The 11,239-nt window shown below is 41.3% G+C and overlaps 1 pseudogene; it reads left to right on the top strand.

Moving 5' to 3' along the window:
* Positions 1-10,107: 10,107 nt before the first annotated feature.
* On the top strand, positions 10,108-10,856 carry LOC124671799 (annotated as a pseudogene).
* Positions 10,857-11,239: the final 383 nt, after the last annotated feature.

Raw genomic sequence — 11,239 nt, 5'->3', positions numbered from 1 at the left:
ATAATGCACTGAAAGCAACTGTTTGTTTATGGGCAAAGCGAAAACATAGCAAATTGGTATTCAACTTGTCCTTTATGGAGTAGCAAAACATAAATGCCAGGACACATGTAAAGTTTAAGGGGTGACTAGATACAAATAATTTGAGAACAAGCAATAATCATACTCATGAATCAATCAATAATAAATTTTGGGACTATGCACATTTTACTCAGAATGACAACTATGCTCTCTTAGTGGTGCATAAAGGAAGAAGGTGAAGACTCAACATAAAAGTAAAAGAAAGGCCATGCGCAGAGGGAAGCAAGATTACTCATGTGCTAGAGCTTTTTATTTTGAAAGCAATAGGAGTGTTGAAAAAATATATTTTGAGAGGTATGCATATCTATGTCAACGAATGGCATCAAACAATCTATCATCCTTTCATATAGTGACCTCAAGAGCGGCTCCCATATAGTTCTCCATTGCACACCATCATTTAGGATCTCTCCAGTACATAATGTGCGGAGCATTATTTGTTTATTTGTTTATTTTATATTTTGTTTGGGATGGGCACCCAGTTGTCTTGCTCTTTTTGCAATATTAAGAGACTTAGCACATTATGCATGCTTAGTAAAGGTGTTAAGTCATGAAAATACAATAAACCATTCAGTACTTACTCATGAGCTAAAACAAAACACAAAACAGGTAATAATTTTGAAGGTATAAAGGTAGCACACAAGCAATTTACTTTGGAGTGGCGGTGAAATACCACATATCGGTAGGTATGGTGGACACAATTGGTAACTTTGGTTTTTTGTAGTTTGATGCACGAGTAGAGCTCATACTCAGTACATGGGAAGGCTAGCAAAAGACTAGGGGCGACCAACTAAGAGAGCAATAATAGCCATAATCATGCATAGCGACAAAACATTATTAATCAAAGCATAAAGTGATATTACAAGTCAAAAACTAAATGATCATAGAGGCTTTAGGTGACTGGTTTTTAGTCATAGCATGGTGTAAGCATGTGCCAAGTCGACCCAATAACAGCATTAAAGGAGAATACCACAATACTATGCTTTTGTATGATGGAAACAACACATGATTCTTTAAATGGCGCATTAAGCACTCTCAGATATTTGAGACAAGTCATGCTACAACAACAATTACTAAGTATATGGTTAAAATAACATCTAACATGACATGCCAAAATCTATGCCACAGTCTAGACAAGCTTCCTTTTGCATCACTATAGTCATGAAACATTTTACTCGTCTCCAACACCAATCAATTTATTTGAAATAGCTCTCAAAGATGAAAATTAGTATAGACCAGAGAGCTAATCATACATAAATAAAGAATACTAATGAGCTCTGAACATAATTCGAGTGAAAGAATAAGAGCTAAACGCAGTACTAGCAAACTAGAACACTCGTAGAATAATAAGAGCGAAAACTAGAGTATTCTATGCAATTAAAACAGAGTGTGTCATTCTCCAAAAAAATATGTTGTGGTCCAACCATATGCTACAGCAAGAAAAACAAAATAAAACTAAAAACACAAACAAAGCCGATCAAAGAACAACACATAGCATATGAAGCAATAAAAATATAGTGTATTGAAAGATGACCTGATATTTTTTGTTGATGAAGAAGGGGATGCCTTGGGCATCCCAAAGCTTTCACGCTTGTACCTCTTGTATATTTCTTGGGGTGTCATGGTCATCCTCAAGCTTGAGCTTTTGTACATCCTTCATCTCATCACATCATTCTTCTCTCCCTACACTTGAAAACTTCCTTCATACAAAACTTCACACAATTCTTATTAGCAGCATTAGTACAATCAAAATAACAAATCCACTTGGTTCAGTTCTAACATAAATCAAACATCCATTAAAACATTTATCTACTGTAGCAATTTCTTTGAAAAGCTCCTTCTCTCAAAAGAACTCAAAAAATAAAAAAGAGATCAAGCGGCAAATACAAATGGTGATCGAAATCTGTGAAAGCAGAACTTCAGGTAAAATCGATTTTTCCGAAAATCCTCTGCTGCTCATCTCGAAAAGTGGTCAACTAACAGAAGTTAGATAATAGCATGTGTCATATGCATAAAAAATGTCAGCTCAAAATTACGCTCTGGCTATTTTTACGAATTTTTATGGTGAGTTGGTGACAGCACGTAATCTGTTTTCAGGACAACAACTTCCCCAAATCTTACTTTCCCCCTATTAGAGGCTAATGTTGGCACACAAACGAAATAAAAATAATAAGGAGAGGTTATTACAGAGGTAATAACTTCCAAGACTCAACATAAAAGAAAAATTACAAAAATAAAACAATGGGTTGCCTCCCATAAGTGTTTTTCTTTAATGCCTTATAGCTAGGCTCAGCAATTTGAGAAGATGCTCACATAAGAAATATGAATTGAAGTAAAAGAAAGCATCAAGAAGCAAATTCAAAACATATTTAAGTCTAACCCACTTCCTATGTAAAGGAATCTCGTACACAAATAAATTCACAAAGAAGAAAGTGACAAGCATAGGAAGGTAAAACAAGAGTACCTTCAAAACTTTCAGCATATAGAGAGGTGTTTTAGTACCATGAAAACTTCTACAACCATATTTTCCTCTATCATAATAATTTTCAGTAGCCTCATTAATAAACTCAAAAATATAACTATCACATAAAGCATGCTTTTCATGATCTACAAACACATAATTTTTATCAAGCTCAACAATAGTGGGATTAAAACATTCAAACCCAATTTTAGCAATTTTATAACAAGATGATTGATCATTTTCGAGAGGTATGTGTCTCCAAGATAAAGTTAAGACCCCTCCAATCTCATTTTCAACAGTAGTACAGTTAATATTATCAACCAATATAGGACCATCATCTAGAGCTTTATCATAAACATTTTCCAAGCAAAACTCTTTAGTGCCATGCATTTTGAAATTAGACACAAATAAAGGATTATCATAAGATTTAGCAAAATAACATGGATTATCATAGATAACAGGAGCATAATTATTATCACAAGTTTTACTTATAGTAGATATTTCAAGAGAATCCACAGGAACATAACATTCATCCTCCTTTGGTAAGCATGGGGGACAATCAAATACTGTAAGGGATAAAGAGTTACTCTCATTAGAAGGTAGGCATGGGTAGATAATCCATTCTTCCTCCTTTTGTTCATCACTCTCCTCCTCTTTTTCATGTAATGAGCTTTCAGGTTCAACAATTTCTTCTTCCACAGGTTCCTGCAATTTGTGGATACATTCTTGTGCATTACTGAGTCTCTCTTTATAATCAATGATGTAACAATTATTGCTGAAATTTTTTATGCAATAATCAAGGATATAAGAGACCATATCTTTAAGGTTTTTACAAGCAACACAGGTTTCATAATTTTTTGACATGAAGGATTCTATTTCAGAAGCTCCCATAAATAAGACAAATCGTTCTACTTCTTCAAACCCAAGATGAATATAGTTATTCCAATGATAGTTCACAATTAAAACTTCTTTACTAAAGCCACTTTGGTATTTAAAATGTTCAGAGCAGCAATTCATATCATGCCGTTTGAGCAAAATTTTAGCAATTAGATCCAACTGTTTTAACATGGCTCTCATGACTTTACCCTTATATGATTCTCTATAGTTTATACAATGTTCCATAGAGGGTCTAGCAGGTTCTTCCATAACAACGGTTTTTTAGATTTTTGGTTTTTCATTTTTTTTTTATGGATTTTCGGGTGTATAAGAAAAATAAAATAGACAAAAGTAAACTAAAAAAAACAGAACTAAACAGAAATAAACTAAGCACAAATAAACTAGACAAGATAAAATAAAATAAATAAAAACAGAGAGACAGATAAAGTGTACTTCCTAGGTGAACTTCTGAGTAGAGCTATGCCTCCCCGGCAACGGCGCCAGAAAATAGTCTTGATGACCCACAAGTATAGGGATCGCAACAGTCTTCGAGGGAAGTAAAATCCAAATTTATTGATTCAACACAAGGGGAGGTAAAGAATACTTATAAGCCTTAACAACAGAGTTGTCAATTCAGCTGCACCTGGAAAAGCACTAGTAACAGGGGTGATGTGAAAGCAACAGTAATATGAGAGCAATGTCAATAGTAACACATCAACAATAGCACAGAGGAGATGGTGTAACATCTCAGGTTTAGAGGCAAGAAAAAGAGAGTGTGCATTGCATTCATGCATAGAAAATCCAGGAAATTTTCGCGCTTTTGTTTAAAACTGTCAAAGGGATCGAGGTTTCTCTTGCATGAATGGAATTGAATTAGTCATCGATGTGAATGCGATGAATTTTGACATGACCTTTGTTTAACCTTTGCATTTTGGGTAAGCAATTTGAATTCAATTCAAATAGGAATGACACAAATTCAAATAAGGATTTGAATTGGAATTTGAACCGCAAAAGAATAAGTTATATGTTTATAATATTTAATAATACAAAACATTTATTAGCATTTCAGAAATATAAATCAAATAAGTACAAGTAAAATAAGAATGTGCAATCAAGAACTAAAAATTAAAAAATTATCATGCATCCATTGTAATTGTACAACCATTATAGAATTATTATTTCAAGTTACAAAAAGAAATAAAAGATTACAAAATAAGATAATAAAGAGAAACCCTAAACTAATCTTGCTCTTCTCCAAATCTCCAACATCTTCTTTTCCTACAACAGTAGACAAAAACAAAAGAGGGTTGTTGATTGGTTAGAATGTATGCATCTCCTGAGGAGATGCAAATTTAATGTTGGAGCTAGCACTTGGAACCTGGGAACTAGTCCAGATTTCTTAACCACAATGAAATTGATCAAGTTTAGCAAATAGTTAAGCATCAGAAAGGCAACAAATGGCAACTGGAGGAAGATGAGTCCTTATCTTAGGCAACCACTGATCTTATTCTTATGCAACAACAATAATGTACTCAAAGGGCAACAAACTTAATGTAGGCAACAATTTATCAAGTGACCAATCTCAAATTAGCACTAGCTCCTTATGGAAAATTAAGCCACAACCTTTTCCATTTAAATTTGGATTCTATATTGACATGAAATGGTCAATATGAACCAAGCCAAACTACTTTGAAACCATCAGGGGATGCCCACATGAATTATACACTTGGATGTACCAAAATAAAGGCCAACATAGGATAAGTACATGGCTCAACCATAGCTTGCATAAGGAGGAGAAGAAATGCAACTTGTTCACTTGAACATGGAGAGGAAGCAACCAACCAAGCACCACACTCATGACATGCAAATAGTGTGTTGTCACTACCACAACAACTTCCCAGTAGTATAAAAGCTTGGGTGAAGCTACCAGTAGAATTATTTGTCTCAGAAGTTCCTTGAGTATACAAAAGCATCGACAGCTCATCTCATACACAAGCATATTATCCAGTACTACAAGTACCAGTCTTGGAACCGAAATATATCAAGAGTAGACCAGCAGTCTTCTATCCATTATAATCCACTATAATATTTCACTAGATAAACTACTGAAATCATCAGATAGATCCTACGATCGAGCAGAAGCAGCGAGAGGAGGTGCAAGCATGCCACAAGAGGCAGGCTATTCCAGAAACCAGAAGATCCACTTACTCTATAGCAGCAGCAGGTTATCAAGCAACCAAATTCCACTTTGCCAAATAGTTCATTTATTTCTTTGCATAGATCACAAATATATGTTTCAAGACATATTGGTGCTTGGAGCTTTTTTCAAGCATCAATAGGAGCTGATTTGGGGAAGTTTTAACATCATCTGATTAAACCAGTTGATCCAAGCCTATTAAATCACCCTACACAACTACCAGCAGCACAAATCCTACTAATAAGATCACTGATTTGTGCGCCCTCTGAGGAGGCACCACAAAGAGGTATTAATCATAACAATTGCACTTTTACAGTAATTGCAGGCAAGAAAATAGCTTACAGAGATCAAAAGATAATCATCAGTAGTGAGAAGTTATTCTCTCAGTCTACATAGAGGTGCTATGCCTGATCATCACAGAGAAATAAGAGCTATGCCATCTTATTACAAATCCAAGCCTCAGCCTTTGCATCATCGGCTAGAGCAAGCATAGGTATGTCCATTAAAATCAACTCAAGCATCATTAGAAGCTTGGGATGGACATTTGCATCATCTGGTCATATAGCCCACATCAATACCTATTTTCTACTCTACACAAGCGCCTACATCACTATATCTTACACCAACATATCATCACCATGTGCTCACTCAATTGTGGCACTACAGGATAATCATGATAGTGAGATAGCACATGGGCACGTATATATGTAAAGAAAGAAAAGACATTGAATCAAAGCTACAAGATCATCAGTTTAAGTACAAGTAAGCCACCAAATAAAGCATCCATATATAAGCAGTTAGATCTATTCTTATCAGTTAGTCAATCAAAAATAGAAGGATATAGCAACCAGCAACAACAACTTGTCCCTGGATTAATTCTAGGGACAAAAGCAGGCCACTATAATCACACAAAGGGTATAGCCAGTATACCAATATGATCATATGATCATATTTTCATCTCAAGCTTAAAGGTCAAGACCTAGAAAATCGAAGCAACAATAAAGCACATCTCCGTCCTGCACCAATTAGCCACTTTGAACCACCTCAACTCAAATGCATAGGACAACCACACTCCAAGACTTATCAGGGGATATATACCAGAAATGTCATAACCAACATATCAGCAAGATTATAACCGAGCCACTGACACCATCTGGATTAACACAAGGTCATAAACAGAGTGAGAGAGGAGTGGTAATAGCTCACAATGCAGTTCAGGGTTGAGACGGAAGCAGTCGATGCCGGGGTTACAGTCGCAGACGCCGTCCGGACGGTGTCGAGGATGCAATAGTCACCACCAACACCACACCGCTCCACCAGTACATCAGTACCGCAACACACCATCATCACAGCAGCCAGGCAGCGGTGGCGGCGGAAACACGACCGGCAACCGAGCCACCCATGGGCTGGGGTTGTCGCGGGCACGCGTGCGGGGAAAGGAAGAGGCGTGGCGGCCGGGGCTGACTAAGAGGTGGCAAGGCCCGGCAAGCAGTAGCGCCTGTAGCGGCCAGTAGAAAGCAGAACCATGACAGGCTGGGGGCGCGCCTGGGGGAGTAGGGAGGAGTTGAAGCAGAGAGGGACGACGGAGAAGTCCGTGGCGACGACGTGACGGTAGACGGCGGTGCTCGCCAAGGCCGGCGGTGGCCAGAACCAACACCAATAGAAGCTAGGGTTTCCAGGTTGGGGACGAGCACAAGGAGGCACGAGAGTCAAATTGAACTGGGGGGAAGGAAGAGCACGTCGAGGCAGTCCAGCTCCCCATCTCGCTGACGCCGGGAGGAGCCGGTGATGGCCGGGGAAAAATCGGCGAGGCGGCAGGGGCCAAGGAAGCGGATGGGGATTCAGTGACTGGCCTACAGCCAGTCACGCCGTAACTGGCCATGATATCCGCCGGACATTCTACATCCAACGGTCTCCAATCAATTGATCCAAAAAAATTGCAAATTTGTCTTTTTTGCTGCGTTCAAAATATAAAGTATTTTTGATTGAGAGAAGGAGAGGGCTACGAGAGAGAGAGAGAGAGAGAGAGAGAGAGAGAGAGAGAGAGAGAGAGAGAGAGAGGTGGGTCGGTTCGGGGTTGACCGACCCAGGGGAACTGACTCGGTCGGTTGATCCGTTTGGATCCGTTGGGCTCAGCCCAACTAGCCTTTTTGGCTTATTTTTAGGAAATATATTTAATAAAATAAAGATATAAATAAAACTCCAAATAAAAAAAAATTGACAAAAGAAAATTCCTAAACAGAGTAAAAGACAACAAACATTTAAAGTCTAAAAGAAAATAATACGGGTTTTCTTATAAATTTTAGAATTTCAAATCTTAAACTATTAAGACCTAAGTACTAAATTATAATTTTCTTAATTATATCAATAAAATATTATATATTACTTTGTATTAAAATACAACAATTGTTCCATGATGGTTATGTTTAATCATATGAAAATCCTATTTGATCATTACTTCAACATATAATTCAAAACCCTAGAAAAGAATGAAAATATATACCCTTATTTCAACTACTATTTAAAACTCTAAACCCTAACAAGATATTGATAGTGATTGTCTTATCCTAAACCACTAGTTTTAGAATCTTAAGAAACCAATAAAAACCATATTTATATTCTACTTATAAACTCTACAAAATAAATGAAATGCATATCCATGACTTATTAAACTTATAAAAGTTCCTTTTGCCAATAAGGTTGTCATTTCATGCACTCATGTTGAGTTGGCCTTATATGATCTAGTAATTATAAACCTTAACTTCAGTTTCATGTCATCAACCTTAAACCCCATTATTTAGTATAACCACGATAATCAACTAAAATAGCAATACTCTGTAGCAACTCACTTTATATATTCATGCTCAACTAAACCCTACAAGTATTATAGGGTTATGAATCCCCTAGTTTAGGAAACCATTATGGAATACTTAGTGAAGCAAATGAGAAGTCATAGTAAACCCTAATGCTTAACCCATAGCACCACCATTATAACCATCCTTTGATAGGATACCTATGATCAACCATAGTAATAAATCTGCCAATACTTGCTGCATATAGACCCATTCTACTTAAGAACCAACTAGTCCCTAGTAGTGAATTAAATGAGTCCAATAGTAAACTCTAGAAGCACATAGCTCCTATTTTCAGTATTTATTTTTCTTTATTAAACTTGTTCTTCAAAAGTTATTCTTTTGAAATAAATATCAAGCAAACCATAGAATCCAATAGTTCTTACTTGAAATACTTCTTATTTATTATGTAACTTGTTCTTCAAGAGTTATTCTTTTGAAGTACATAATAAGTAATCATCAACCATGCATTGTGGAACTTAAAACTGACAACTACTCTTTGTATATTATTCCACTACAATTCCTTTGTGTGTATGCTTGTTATGAGGTATTATATCACTTGTTTATGATATTAATATAACCAAACCCTAATAAGAACCTTGTTTGAGAACCATTCTAGAAAGTGCAACACACCCTAAAAAAATCTTTACAACTCACCAATCTTGAATCATCGGGGTTAGGTTACGCTCGGGGCGATTGCATCTCATACTATGCATTAGAGAGTGGATTTGGTAACCAGGTGTATACGTGAGCACGCAGCCATTAGCGTTGGATTTGCTTTAAGATGCTTGTCTCACAAACGGAGCCAAACGGCGCGGGGGAAACAAACAAACTAGTATCTCTTCCGCGCTACGAACCATACATCACATCATCCTTTCTTTTCTCTCCCTCTCAGACCACCACTGCAAGAAGCCCCGCGCCGGAGAAGCAGATGAAACAGTAGCCGTCGGACGCGCAGCGGGGATTCCGAGCCAGCGATGGGGAATGGAGGCGATCCAGCAGCCACCTCCGCAGGCGCGCCGCCTCGCCGCCGTCTACCAGAGCGCCCGGACGGAAGAGCGGCCTGTTGGGGATTTAGAGCAGTCGGGGGCCTTCCCAACTTCCACGACCCCCTTCTGGTCAGCGCCGGTGATGCCCCGCCCTGCTCCAATCGCCTTAGCTTTTCCCCAATCGAGTTCTCCCGCCATGGTCAGCGCCGCGAGCTCGGCCCAGGGGCCCAGGCGCCTTGGATTTGCTGCCACTTGGTGCTTCTGCGCAAATCAGCCGTCCACCCTGCCCTGCCACTGGTGAGGCCTCTTCGTCGAGCTCGCGGGCCTCACACGCCGCCGGTGCCGATTACGGCCGCGACAGGAGCTCCCCGCCATCGATTGAGCCCGTTCGTGGCTGGGTCGAGCTTGTGGGTGGCTGGTACCTCTCCTCCCCTGCTATTAGAAACATGAAAAGGCGGCGGAGGAGGAGGGATTTCGCAGCCGCACGGGGTCCAAGCCACGTTGGGCGGAGCGCCGGACTGCAGCCTACACTAGGTCTCTCCCTCAGACCTCGATCTCTCTTTCTCCGGCTCAAATTCGTGGGGAGGAGCCCGAGCGGTTGAGGAGGCGCGCGGCTCTCTCACCATCTAGCCGCCGGCCGCCCCTTGGGAATCGGAGATGAGCAGTGTTCGTTGGCTCGACTCCGGCCACCGCACCTGCCCGGCCACGCGCCTGCCCCTGGCCTCCACCGACCTGGTGCCCAACCTGCTACTCCGCCGCCTCATCCACCTGCACACCGCCACGCTGCCACCCTCGCCCTCGCCCGAGCAGGTGCTCTCGCAGCTCGCCGCCTCCCACGGAGAGCCCGCCACGCCGAGAAGGCCGTGCGCTCGCTCGCCGCCAAGATCGCACCGGGGAAAGGGAAGCAGGCCTCCGTCGCCTCCGCCGTCGCCGCCGTCCTGTACGCGGGCGGAGTTTGCGAGGATGCCAAGAAGGCCCTCATCACCGCTCTCGTGGCCGGCGACCTGGGCCGCCTCGTCATGACGCTGCTCGACGCGGGCCCCAACGGCGTCGTGGTTCTCGAGGCGATCCTCACGTCGCCCGTGCCGGACGCTGATGCCAAGACCGCCATCGCCGACAGGTCGGAGCTATTCCCCGATCTGGTGAGGATCCTCAACCCGGCGCTCGCCCTGGCCGTGGCGGCCGCGCCCACGGCCGCGGTGGAGTCTGCGCTCATGCTGCTAGTAGAGGCGGCCCGCTGCAACGACGGCAAAGCAGCCATCGCCGCCGACGCGGCGGAGGTGGCGGCGGCCGTGATGGGGAGGATGATACGGGTCGGGCAAATGGGGCGCGAGGCCGCGGTGGCGGTGCTGTGGCTGTCCTGCTGCGCCGGGGGCGGCGAGCAGAGGATGAGGGAGGCGCTATGAGCAGTGTTCGTTGTTTTTTTTTTTGAGACTAGCAGTGTTCGTTGGTGTTAGTTACTCGGCGACCATACGTCCTTGATTTGGGAATCGGAGATGACCAGTGGAATCGCACTGTTACTCGCCGTGGGGGAATCAGAAAAATCATCTCACGGGTACACTAACACCGTTAGACACGTGTCAATCTCTCACCGCATGCTCACGTATACACCCGGTCACCAGGCTTCATCCGCTATGCATTATAGAATCTTTGCCAGTTCTTTAAACATTGTCCTTACCGGATGATGATGGTATTTCAGAATTTGGAGTTATCACGTATCGAAGCTTTTGCCTGCATAACCTTGCAGTCAAGAAAGGCAAGTTCATCGCTTGCTCATGTCATTTGATTA

Source organism: Lolium rigidum, chromosome 7 (assembly GCF_022539505.1).
Source record: "Lolium rigidum isolate FL_2022 chromosome 7, APGP_CSIRO_Lrig_0.1, whole genome shotgun sequence".
In the NCBI taxonomy this organism is placed as follows: Eukaryota; Viridiplantae; Streptophyta; class Magnoliopsida; order Poales; family Poaceae; genus Lolium; species Lolium rigidum.
This window is presented reverse-complemented; position numbering and strand designations above follow the sequence as displayed.